The sequence below is a fragment of the Phalacrocorax aristotelis genome, chromosome 3 (assembly GCF_949628215.1).
Source record: "Phalacrocorax aristotelis chromosome 3, bGulAri2.1, whole genome shotgun sequence".
In the NCBI taxonomy this organism is placed as follows: Eukaryota; Metazoa; Chordata; class Aves; order Suliformes; family Phalacrocoracidae; genus Phalacrocorax; species Phalacrocorax aristotelis.
This window is the reverse complement of record NC_134278.1, coordinates 20,274,177-20,284,564: the sequence shown is the minus strand read 5'-3', so window position 1 is coordinate 20,284,564 and position 10,388 is coordinate 20,274,177. Positions and strand designations below refer to the sequence as shown.

Below are 10,388 nucleotides of genomic sequence, written 5' to 3'. Positions count from 1 at the left end.
TCAGACAGCTCCCTCTGTCCCTTGACAAGCGTATCAAGTGAATGCCTGCAATCTGGAAAGTCAGTTGATGCCATCTGGTCAAGTGCTAATGAGACTGCTGGAATATCGGTGTCAAATGTTACCTTAACCTAAACAGACTCCATATGAGATGATGCTAGACTTTTCCCGTGCCTTTCATGTGCTGGCACCATTGAACTCTGAACGTGTGATTCCTCAGGAGTTTTATCAGCTGGTCTGTGTGAAAAAGCGACGGGGCATTCTGTACCAAGACCCTGTGCAGCAGTAGTACATGGGTAGGGTCAATGTGAAGAGACAGTCACATACTGAAGAGTATAAAAATGTTCATTCTTTCCCGTAGTAGCACAAAACGAGAAGCGTGGGCTGTATAACTGTTAGGTGCCCTTGAGACTTGCACCTGATATTAGAGCTTTCATTGTTTATTCCATATCAATCCTTTCAGAAATGTCTTAAAATATTTCTGTCTGTGAGGAAGGCTGCTCCCTGTTGGTTTCACTTTGAAAAGGTGTGTAGATGTGTCACAGTTCAGCATCTAATGTGGCAGAACTTGCTTGAAGTTTTGGGTGGTAAGTGACCTATCTTATACTGATATGATAATTTGATGTACAATAACATCACGTCTGATTAGCCCCTCTTGAGTGTCAGTGGGAGCATCTGGCAAGTTTTAATGTAGTGATCCTCACACCAAGCAGTGTTAAAAGGAAGTCCTATCACTCCTGCATTGTGGGCTGAAACAATCTATTTCCTATGTCTTTATTTTTCCTAAATTTTCAAAGTGGGAGGCCTGAGTTTGATTATTATATCTAAAACCTAGAGCAATGCCAAAAAGCTAGACCTCTTCCTCTTTGTGGGATGTGCTTTCTAGGTCTCTAGAGATGTATCAGAAGGACAGAAAAAAAAGATACTGATTACAGAAAGTCATGAAGTCTCATAGAAAAGTCTTGTGGTTAGGTTGAGGGAGTGTGAGTTTTCCTGTCCTCCGTACAGGCCTGACTGCAGCATTGATCAGTGCAAACGGTTGACCCCCTTATAACGAGGTGGCTTTGCTGGGCCTCTTACTGCCTGCCTTAAGAGTGCTAGTGTGAAAAACCTGTGTTCTGCTGAGAGCAAGAGAAAGAAGCGACATGAGCATCTCTTTGTACTAGTACTCTGTTCCCTACAGAGAGCTACTTGTAAAGGATCTTATTTATGTCTTGTGATCAAGAGGGGAAAGTTTTGCTGGATTTGTTACAGTCTGCAAGTTCAGGTATCCCCTCCTCTACCCTCCAGTTACTGTTATCCTTTTTTTTTTTTTCAGGAAAATCATTCCTAAGCTTAGTGGCAAGCAGTTGCTGCTAGGTGTTGCTAAATGATTAATAGCTAATGTTTTTCATTATTGGGTATTGTGCTGACATGTCTGGCTCAGTTTTGATCTGCCCCTGGAGCAGCAAAGGCAGAGTTATAGCCAGGCGCTGAAGAGCTTATTCCAATTTTAGAGATGGGGAGTAACAGAAAAAGCACTACTGCTGCAGTGAAGGCTGCTCAGAAATTCCATGCAAAAAACCATTAGTGCAACGCCACTAATGAAGTTGAAGGCCAGATTTTACAGCTGCTAAGTTAAACCTGTGCTGCTGTTCCTGCACTGACCTTTCCCACCATACATCTCATGCGCTGCACTGGAGAGGTGGTAAGGGTAGCGTCTGGTGTCTCCTTACTCATTTCACAGTGGTGCTGCCTGCCCTCTGGGGCTGTGCTAAGCGAACGAGGTTTAGATGGGTATCTTCACAGAGCAGCTCTACAAGCTGGTTTTTACGAGGTGTATCTTGGCGTTTATTAAAGTTATTTCCTATTTTCTTGGCTAAACAAATACTGTGTGCAGGTCTGTACCATGGAGGAGTCGTGGATCTCTTGCATCTCCTTGCCTCTTTCAGGAGTTTGCCCTGGGAGGCTTACTGAAGGCTGGTTAGCAGGGCAGCCTGTACTTTCAAGAGCTGGAACAGCACTTGTGATGACCTGCAATAAGCTGAGCCCCAGCAGCTGAGCCCAGATACTGATTATTAAGGAGTTTGGGTATTGGCAATTTTCATACCCTGGGAAAATCTGATTGCGAACTTTGCCAATATTTGCCAAACAAAGGAGAGAATTAGAGCCTTGTCATCTTCTTATAACAACATTGTTAAGTAACCGTTGTGTTTTTAAATAGGTATTATGTTTAATTCTCTTACAGACACAAATATAATGCCAACTGACTAGGGAAAGAGTAGAAAAATTTGCCTTAAGTCTCCTGAAATGCATCAACTTTTTTTTCCCATTTTCCAACAGAAGACTTGTCCTTCTACAACCAACTTGCTTTTGTTTACATGGTTTTGGTTGGTTTCAGTCCAGGACTTCTACCTCTAATTGTGTCAATGTAGTGTTTAACCTGAGCTTAAAGACTGGGTGAGTGTTGGGTTGCAGGTCGAGCTGAGTTAGCTGGCCTAGCTGGTGTGTCTTGCTATGTACCCTAGCCCCTGAAGGCTGTCCCTATCCTTCCAGCAAGGGTGGCTGAAAGGCTTGTGAATCAGCTCTTGAAGTGCTACAGTTTCTCAGACAGGCGTATTAACACAATGAAATACTCCGCCAACAGCTTCTGCAACCTGATGATGGCTTATGCTGCTCCTTGCGTAGTTCATGCATCAGTACCCCAGTTTGCACATAGTAGCCTGATTTAGATGATGTACCACTGCGGCTACACAGCTGCTGGCTGGTGGGCTGGGCGAAGGATGCTTTCGCCTTTCTTTAAGGGGACTGCACCCTTTTCTCTCTCTTGGGTGAAAGAAAACCATGTACTTGCTTATTTTCCCCTTTCCTAGAGAAAGCACTTTCACTGCATTTATAGTGTTTGCCCTTTCCTTTTGAACTCTGGTCATTTGTGTTTATTTTTTCACTTCTATTTCCCCAGTGTTTAATCCTACCTTTTCTACTAACTTTCCCTGAAATGGCTCTATTTCTCCCTTGAATTCTGTTTCTGGCTTCAAAGTTATTTGCCTGTGTTTACAGGGAGAGTAGATACGCATGTAAATGGCTGTTGCCTTTGCCATCGTAATATGATCTTCAAAGGCTTGGACTGCAGTTGCTTTGCTGCATTCTTTACATCAAACGTTTCTCTCAGCAAGTTGTGCCCAACAGAGTGCTGCAAGGGCCCAATCCTGCTAATTGCCTTCTGCTCCTACTGAACTAATGGGGTTCATATGCATAAAGCTGAATTTACAAATTAAGAGTTGTGTGGTCCTTACACAGTTACATTCATGTTCTACCATTTTATCCTTTCTTTACTGATGTAACTTGGAAGTGATCACCAGTTCTTAACTTTTCATGACCATTTGGTGTGTGTTAAAATATAGGAGCTGACAGCAATGCAGGAGGGTAGCTAGGTTCAGCCCAGCATGGAAGCAGGGTGGTTTAGGAGAGGTTTGCTTTTATATGAAGGCAGCCCACTATGAGTCCTGAGTATGAGGCACCACTACCTCTGCAGCACTATGGTATCTGCAGTACCTGTTTTTGTTGTCTTCTCCAGCAACGCTGCCCTGTGTGTGCAGTGCTGTGGACTGGTGAAGCAGCAGCTGTGGCGGGGAAGGAGGTTGCACAGCCCAGGGCAGGGGGGCGGCTTGCTGGGAGAGAGGATACGACATGTCGTGAGCAGAGCAGGAAAATAGCGCATTAGTACCGTGTGTCACAAACTTGTATTGCCACTCCCACCACAGCATGAAATCCTCAATGGAGTGGACTTACACCTCCCGCAAGAGTGGATCAGAAGCGTGGTGAAGAGGTGAACACACACACATAATCCTATTACAGCTTTCTCTAGTCCCTCAGTCTAAAACCTTTTTGGTGTTCTTATACTTTTCTGGTCTTGGGACTGTGGAAGATGGAAAGGGAACCTCCTACTGCTGCCTGAGCTACCATCCTGGACTTCCCGTAAGAGGTCACATACTGGGAGTTAGCCAGGCTCCTGGCCTGCTGGGTGCTCACTTACAACGCAACCCTTAACCCTAGCTGGAGAAACTGGGAGGGGGAGCAGTGGCATGAGCATGGAGTGGGAGCAGACATTTTGCAAGCCTTTTTTGTTGAAGAAGCTTATCAGAGCTACAGCCTTACAAATACACCAGCTATTAATTAGAAGGTATGAATTGGTATAGTCATAAGTGGTGCTCTATATTTGCCCTGAAAGTTGAGAGTGAGGGCAGTAATATCTGTTGAAGTATAAAATGCTGTAACAGAGGGAGGTGTTCCCAAATTCCCACTTCCCACTGTCAGCTGGCCCCAGTTTCTTCCTGCCCGAATGTATATGGAGTACTGCAGCTTACCCAGGGCTCAAACTAGCCTAGCTGTTTAAGATGAAAACCAGAATCGTACAACTCTTTGGAAGCTATAGTGAAGGATTTCTGTCTCCTTTCTCTCCTTTTCCATTGACACAGAAAGTGATATCAAAAGGTGTTTAAAAAAAACCAACCAACAAAAAAATTTCAACATTTCGTGAAGCCTGCCATGGGGATAATTTAGCATTTATCTTATTGTGGAGCATTGAGACTCAGCTCTGAAACAGCTGCACGTTTTACTGAAAAAAGTCAAGAATGCTACAGCCAATTGCAAGAATGGAGAGAATTTCAGTAACAGGAGAGTGTGTTAATTATGCACATAAGATGCTCACATTTGGTCCTGCATTTCATGTAGTTTTATATCTGCTGAAGGAAAGCAAGAAAAGTGGTGTGCTGGGGCAGTGTGCATGCATGGCTTAGAGCTGAATAGATGTAAATGGTTAAAAAGGGGTTCTCTGCTAGAAAGGAGGAGGGGAGAGTAAGAGTGCATTCCCAAAAAAGTACATTCCCAAAATAAAAAGCTTACATCATGGACCTCTTCAGCTTTCCCACACTTCTTTCCTAATTATTGTCCTGCAGGACAGCTGATCTATTTCAAACAGGAAGCTGTTTACAGATAACACTTGCAACTGTTTTGTCTGATTTGTTGAACTGTCGAAAAGCAAAAGACAACCTCTTTTCAAATTAAAAACTGCCAGACTTCTGTAAACAGCAGCAATGAGGTTCATCTGTGCAGTGTCCCTGCAGGCACAGAGCATTCTGCAGTCCCCTTTTTCTCAGCAGCCATAAGGTAAGAGACTTTTATACTTTCACTCTTTAGAAGCATATAGAGGAAAAAGCCTGGATGTTTGTTAGGGGGCTGCCTTGTAAGTGGCAGAATATGATTGACGATCCCCAAGTAGTAAGGGGAAGGTAAGAGAATCAAGCGAGCTCTTGTTTCCATCAGATAACATTGGACCTTTCTGTTGAGAAGCACCCATGTGGGTTAGATCACTGGATTCCTGTTTAGTGGGGGGTTTGTATTTAAAATGTACTAATGCCATTGGAAGAACTTGCTTTCCTTTGAGCAGGGAAGGACAAAACAGTATATGAATTTTAACATTTCCTACAGTTGGAACTTAAAGCAATTCATTAATGGGTGTAATTCCCAGTAACAGATAATTAATATCGGTTTAATTTTGGAAATGCTAAGTGCTTTTCTGCATCCTTCTACTTTCAATCCGAAGCGGTTGGCTGTTTTCCACTTTAAAAAGTGAACTTTCAATACAGCTGCAAAGCAGAGAATGAAGACTGACATTGCAGAAATGAAGCAGATGACAGAAGATCCAGTAAAGGCTGGAATTACACCACTGGATAATTAAGAGCAAACTTAGTGAAAACCAAATCAAGTGGGAAGTAGTAGTATACAGGAATGCTCAATGAAATTTAAGGATGTTTAAAGACATAAAATCTTGGTCTAAATGATCTGGAATATGACTAAGCCATACTTCAGTAAACAGAAGGCCACATGCCTGCCTTTTAGTCATGAGGTACGAAAAATAGATTCATAAAGGGACTTTTGAGTTTGCATTCTGACCTCTGTGCATACATGCATATGTGCTCAAAATAGGCAATGAAGTTTAGGAGGGGGATTGTTTTCTAGCAAAATCAAATCACTGTGGAGAACTGAAATACCCAACTTCACGTGCTGTACAGTGAAACAGAAAGAGCCTCTGCACTGGAAATACTACAACTTTGATCCTTGGGTATTGAAAGATTTTAAAAGTGTAGCAAAAGTCAAAACTACAGCCCTACGTTTCCCTCTCTGTACCTGAGATCTTTTGTATTTCATCTCTCTGATAGTTCACGTGATCACAAACATTTAAGGCATTATAGTGATCTGAGAATATAAAACAAACACTGATTTAAAGGTCTTACTTATAAAAATGGTATTGGGATCGTAGGATCTTTTAATCTGTGACAACTCGTTAGACATATTCCTGAAATTTTATTATGCTACTGATGCAGCATAAATGAGGTATGCAGATGTTGTAGACAAGAAGTAATACTTCAGAGTTGAATATTCCTTTGAAAAATGTTTGGACTATCTTTCAGAAAGTTCTTAGATGTATCTGTTAAAATGAAATTATTGTTTTAATTAATACATGAAAGAGAATATGTAACTTAAATTCATAGTCAAAATGGCATTTTAAACATGGCGTAGTCCTAGAGTCAGCAGAGAATTGCACTGAGGAAGCAGCAGAAATCCACTGTGTAATTTATAAATTGTATGTTATGTTAAAGGCTATTTTTTCTGATTAATTTTTAGTGATTTTACACTGTTTGTAAAGCTCTTATTTAGTCAACTTTAGGGCTGTCCAAAAACTTTTCAATCAGAACACTTTTGAAGAGGAAGGCTTTTGGCAAAGTACATTTTGAAAGAAAAGCGTCAGTTTTCCAGAGTAGTTTAGTTCTTTTTGTCATAGTATTTTGGCTGAAAACCAGAAGAGTTTAGCCAAAAATATTCTGATGGTGTCTCCTGGGAAGTGTAGTTTGTGCTTTGCATTGCATTTCACTACTGGCTGGACTTCACAGCTGAACCACGTTTCCTGCAAGGCTGTGTGGTCAGGGTCTTGCTATTTTTGTTTCCCTTGGTGCAAGGAGGATTAGGATGGGTGTTGGGAAAGGTAGTCTAGTGAAGGAGGCACAGGCTGGGCTCATAAGGCACTGACTGTAGGCAAAGCGCCTCCAATTACTGGTTGACAACTAGCTGGCAGCTGCTTAAAATTTGTGCGCTTCCTTCTGGTTTGCACATGAGCCACAGATTATCCTGTCTGTGGGCCATGAGAGTAGGCTTAAAGCCTTTTGAAATTTTTAGCCATGCAAACACCTGTACAAAGGAGAGAACATTTAAAAATATTTCTAAGGTTTTGTTAGTGCTTCTGCCAACTTTTGTACTAAAAGCACTCCATTTTATATATTTGGAACTGAAAGCTGCAAGGGAGTACGGCTGGATTGTAAAAGCTAGGTAAACTCTTAAGTTAATAGGAAAACAACCTACTAGGAGCCTGAAGCTTTAGAAAGAGGTGGTTTTGAAAATCCAACAAGGTCTCATCTCACCTAAGTGCCTCTTCAGAAAAATCTAGTCCTGGATGGATTGCCTCTAGTTGTATAAGATGTTTGTAGACAAGAAGAGAATGGAAGTTGGTCTAATCGAGTTCTTCATCACTGGACCAGTCTCTTACTTTTTTATTAGATCCAAGGATCCTTAGCTGCTGTGACTGTTTGTATGCTCCTTCCTCAGAACTGTATCAGGAGATTGGTTAGGAAGTCTGCAGGGTGTCCTGAGGACAGAACAGAGCAATATGACAGATGGTGAGGAGTTTCAGGGTTTACATTGATTTCCTTCTACACTGAATCATAGGATTGTTTGGGTTGGAAGGGACCTTAAAGGTCCCTAGATCATCTGGTCCAACCATAAAGCACATGAATGAAACATGGACATGAATAAACAGTTTCGCAGTGCTGCAGGTTAGATACCTGGCTCCAGACCAAGAATCCGCAATGTTTACGTGCTATATGGAGTGGATGGAGGAGAGCTAAGTGCTGAAGAAAGTGACGCACCACAGCCAGCAAAGTGTGTGATGGCCACGGCAGCCATCTGAAATGCTTGGGAGGGAGATGCTCTGGGATTCCCTCTGCTGGATGTGGGAGTGGATCCACCACCTTTAGTGCCAAGTGCCTGCAGGAACTTGAGTTCCAGAAGCTAGAACATTGCCTTGAACGTGTGTGCCCAGTTGTCCTTCAGGCATGGAGGCATTGGAGGTGTTGAAAACTGATTCTGAAAATGCAGTTTTCTACAGTTCTCTTTGGAAAATGGACAGCTGCTACCCAACTGTCATGTAATAATCTACTGGCTGGGAGTGCTTACCAGGGAAGTGGGAGATCTGCATGCAGCTCATGTTGCACTGCTGCAAACCCCACCTCTCACCTGCTGAAAAGGTGCCCTTGTCACTAACTGACATGGTAATTTGCAGTTGGGACCACTGAACACCCAAGGTTGTGTCCGCAGCTCCCAAGACAGTTTCTGATATTGATACGGTTTTGATTTTAGAAAAGGAAAAAGAGAAAGCCTAAACAGTCCAGGGAAGTCTATTCCTTTGGCATGAGCACTCCTGTAAGAAGCTAGTCTGCAAGAGAGGGGCATCTCCCCACCATGTTTTGGAAGGGAGTGGCAGTGTTTATTATTAACCTTCCTGCTTACAGTGTGCTTAGAGGAGTTTGGATGTGTTTCCTTGATGGGTATAAATGGGCTAGGTGGAAGAATAGTGTCTTGTTACTACTCTCTTCAGGCAAGGTGTTGGCCATCTCTGGTCTGTGCAGTAAGAAAAGCTTAGGCACACAAGTAAATTTTCCAGCAAAACAACAGTCACCTCCTGCCTCTTAAGGTGGCTGAATTGTTAGGAGATGGTTTTGGATACTTTCTTTGGACTTGGGAAGAGGCCACAGATACAGATTCAGTGATAGTGTTGCCAGTGTTGACTTGAGCAGCTCTCATCTCGAGGTTTAGGGGTGAAGAATGGGGGCAAAGGATGGAAAAGAAACTGCTTCAACTCTGGCTGGTTTTTGAGTGGGGAACTTGAAAAATGAAGCCGCGTCCATAGCTGTGCTCAGGTTCCTGGTGCCTGTCTTTGGTCTCAAGCGTAGCTCACTCTGTGGTTGGTTTTTTTTGGTCCTGCTAGTACAATTCTCTAACTGTGGAATAAGCATAAATAATAACCAGAAGAAATTCTACAGATCTTCAGTTTAATCTGGGTGATTTTCAGGCTTAGTTGTGAATCCCTCCAAATTCTCCTGTGATGGTGCTGATGATTTTAGCAGATACTGAATCTTGCTGATAACAGGTATGCATTTATTCATCTTCAGTGGACTCCTTAGAAATAGCCTATGGGCCTCCAAGAGACCACAGATCAGGGTTAATTTGATCTCCATCTGGTCTGAATACTGGGGGCAGTCTGCTCATTTCTGTGCCACGAGGGCTGGACAACAAAGTTTACGTAAAGTAGTGCTTGCAGAGACTGAAGGCTTCATAAATTATTCACCTTCACTAAAGAAGGCACCAAAATAGCTCACATACTTTTTAAAAGGCTTCACAAACACTTCTTTCTTTAAATGATTCTTGTACACCAAAGGTTGTTGATTATATCGGAGTTACGGGGAGACAAGAAAGCATGGAAGTTTTTGTAAGGACATTATTTAATATAAGTAGAATTTTATGTTTATCATGAGAAAAGTATGAGAGATCATCTAATTTTGAGGAATTAAAATAAGGAGCTTTAAAAAAAAATTTGAAGGAAATAGCAATGTTAGATGGCATGGTAATTACTGCCAATCAAAATAAAAACATCAGACAAGAATGTAATGAAGCCCTAGCGCAGGAAACAGCAAAAAATGTCATATTACATAGGAAAAGTGTCTCTCAATGACCTCTCTCATCAGAATGGTGTTAGTGAGAAAACAGGTCTCTGATGGCTGGCTGGTTAGTGGAGTTATGTAAAGGAAATGTTAAGGAAGCAGGTACTGAGTACTGAGAACCTGTGGTGGAGCAAGAGAAGCGCTGCTTGTGCGTGCTGTGGAGATGCCAGGGTGGTGGATCTGTCAGCAGCATCCACCGACGCGTTTGCAATGCTTCCCTCTAGTTGTGCGATGAACTTGCAGTTGAAAGCCAATGCAGAGATGAGGTGAGATGACTTAATGAGAGCCATGTTATGAGCTGTGGCTGAAAAACCCCTTTACTGGAGCTTTTTTTCCTTTGCTGTTTAACACCTTCGTGTCAGAATTGCCTTTCATGTAATCGTGGAGTGCCAAAAGCTCTATAGTCACTCTCTACTTTCCTTTCTTTTTTAATGAATGTTATATAAAACCTTCACGAATGCATGAACATATAATAGTGATTTATAATTAAATAGTTCAAAATTAGTTTAAAATCCTTAGACAACATACATAGCTATTTCCTTATGTCCGCTCCATTTAAATAATTCTGAAGAGAATCCT

The 10,388-nt window shown here is 42.1% G+C and overlaps 1 protein-coding gene across 2 annotated transcripts in view; it reads left to right on the top strand.

The window, feature by feature from the left end:
* The first annotated feature begins 4,843 nt into the window (after positions 1-4,843).
* Positions 4,844-10,388, top strand: part of COLEC11 (collectin subfamily member 11) — a 42,456-nt gene continuing 36,911 nt past the window's right edge. The window contains exon 1 of one of the 2 annotated variants that reach the window (XM_075086885.1): positions 4,844-5,145. The gene's annotated coding sequence lies outside the window, so the exon portion shown is untranslated. The remainder of the gene's footprint in view (positions 5,146-10,388) is intronic. The other variant, XM_075086884.1, reaches the window with a different exon arrangement.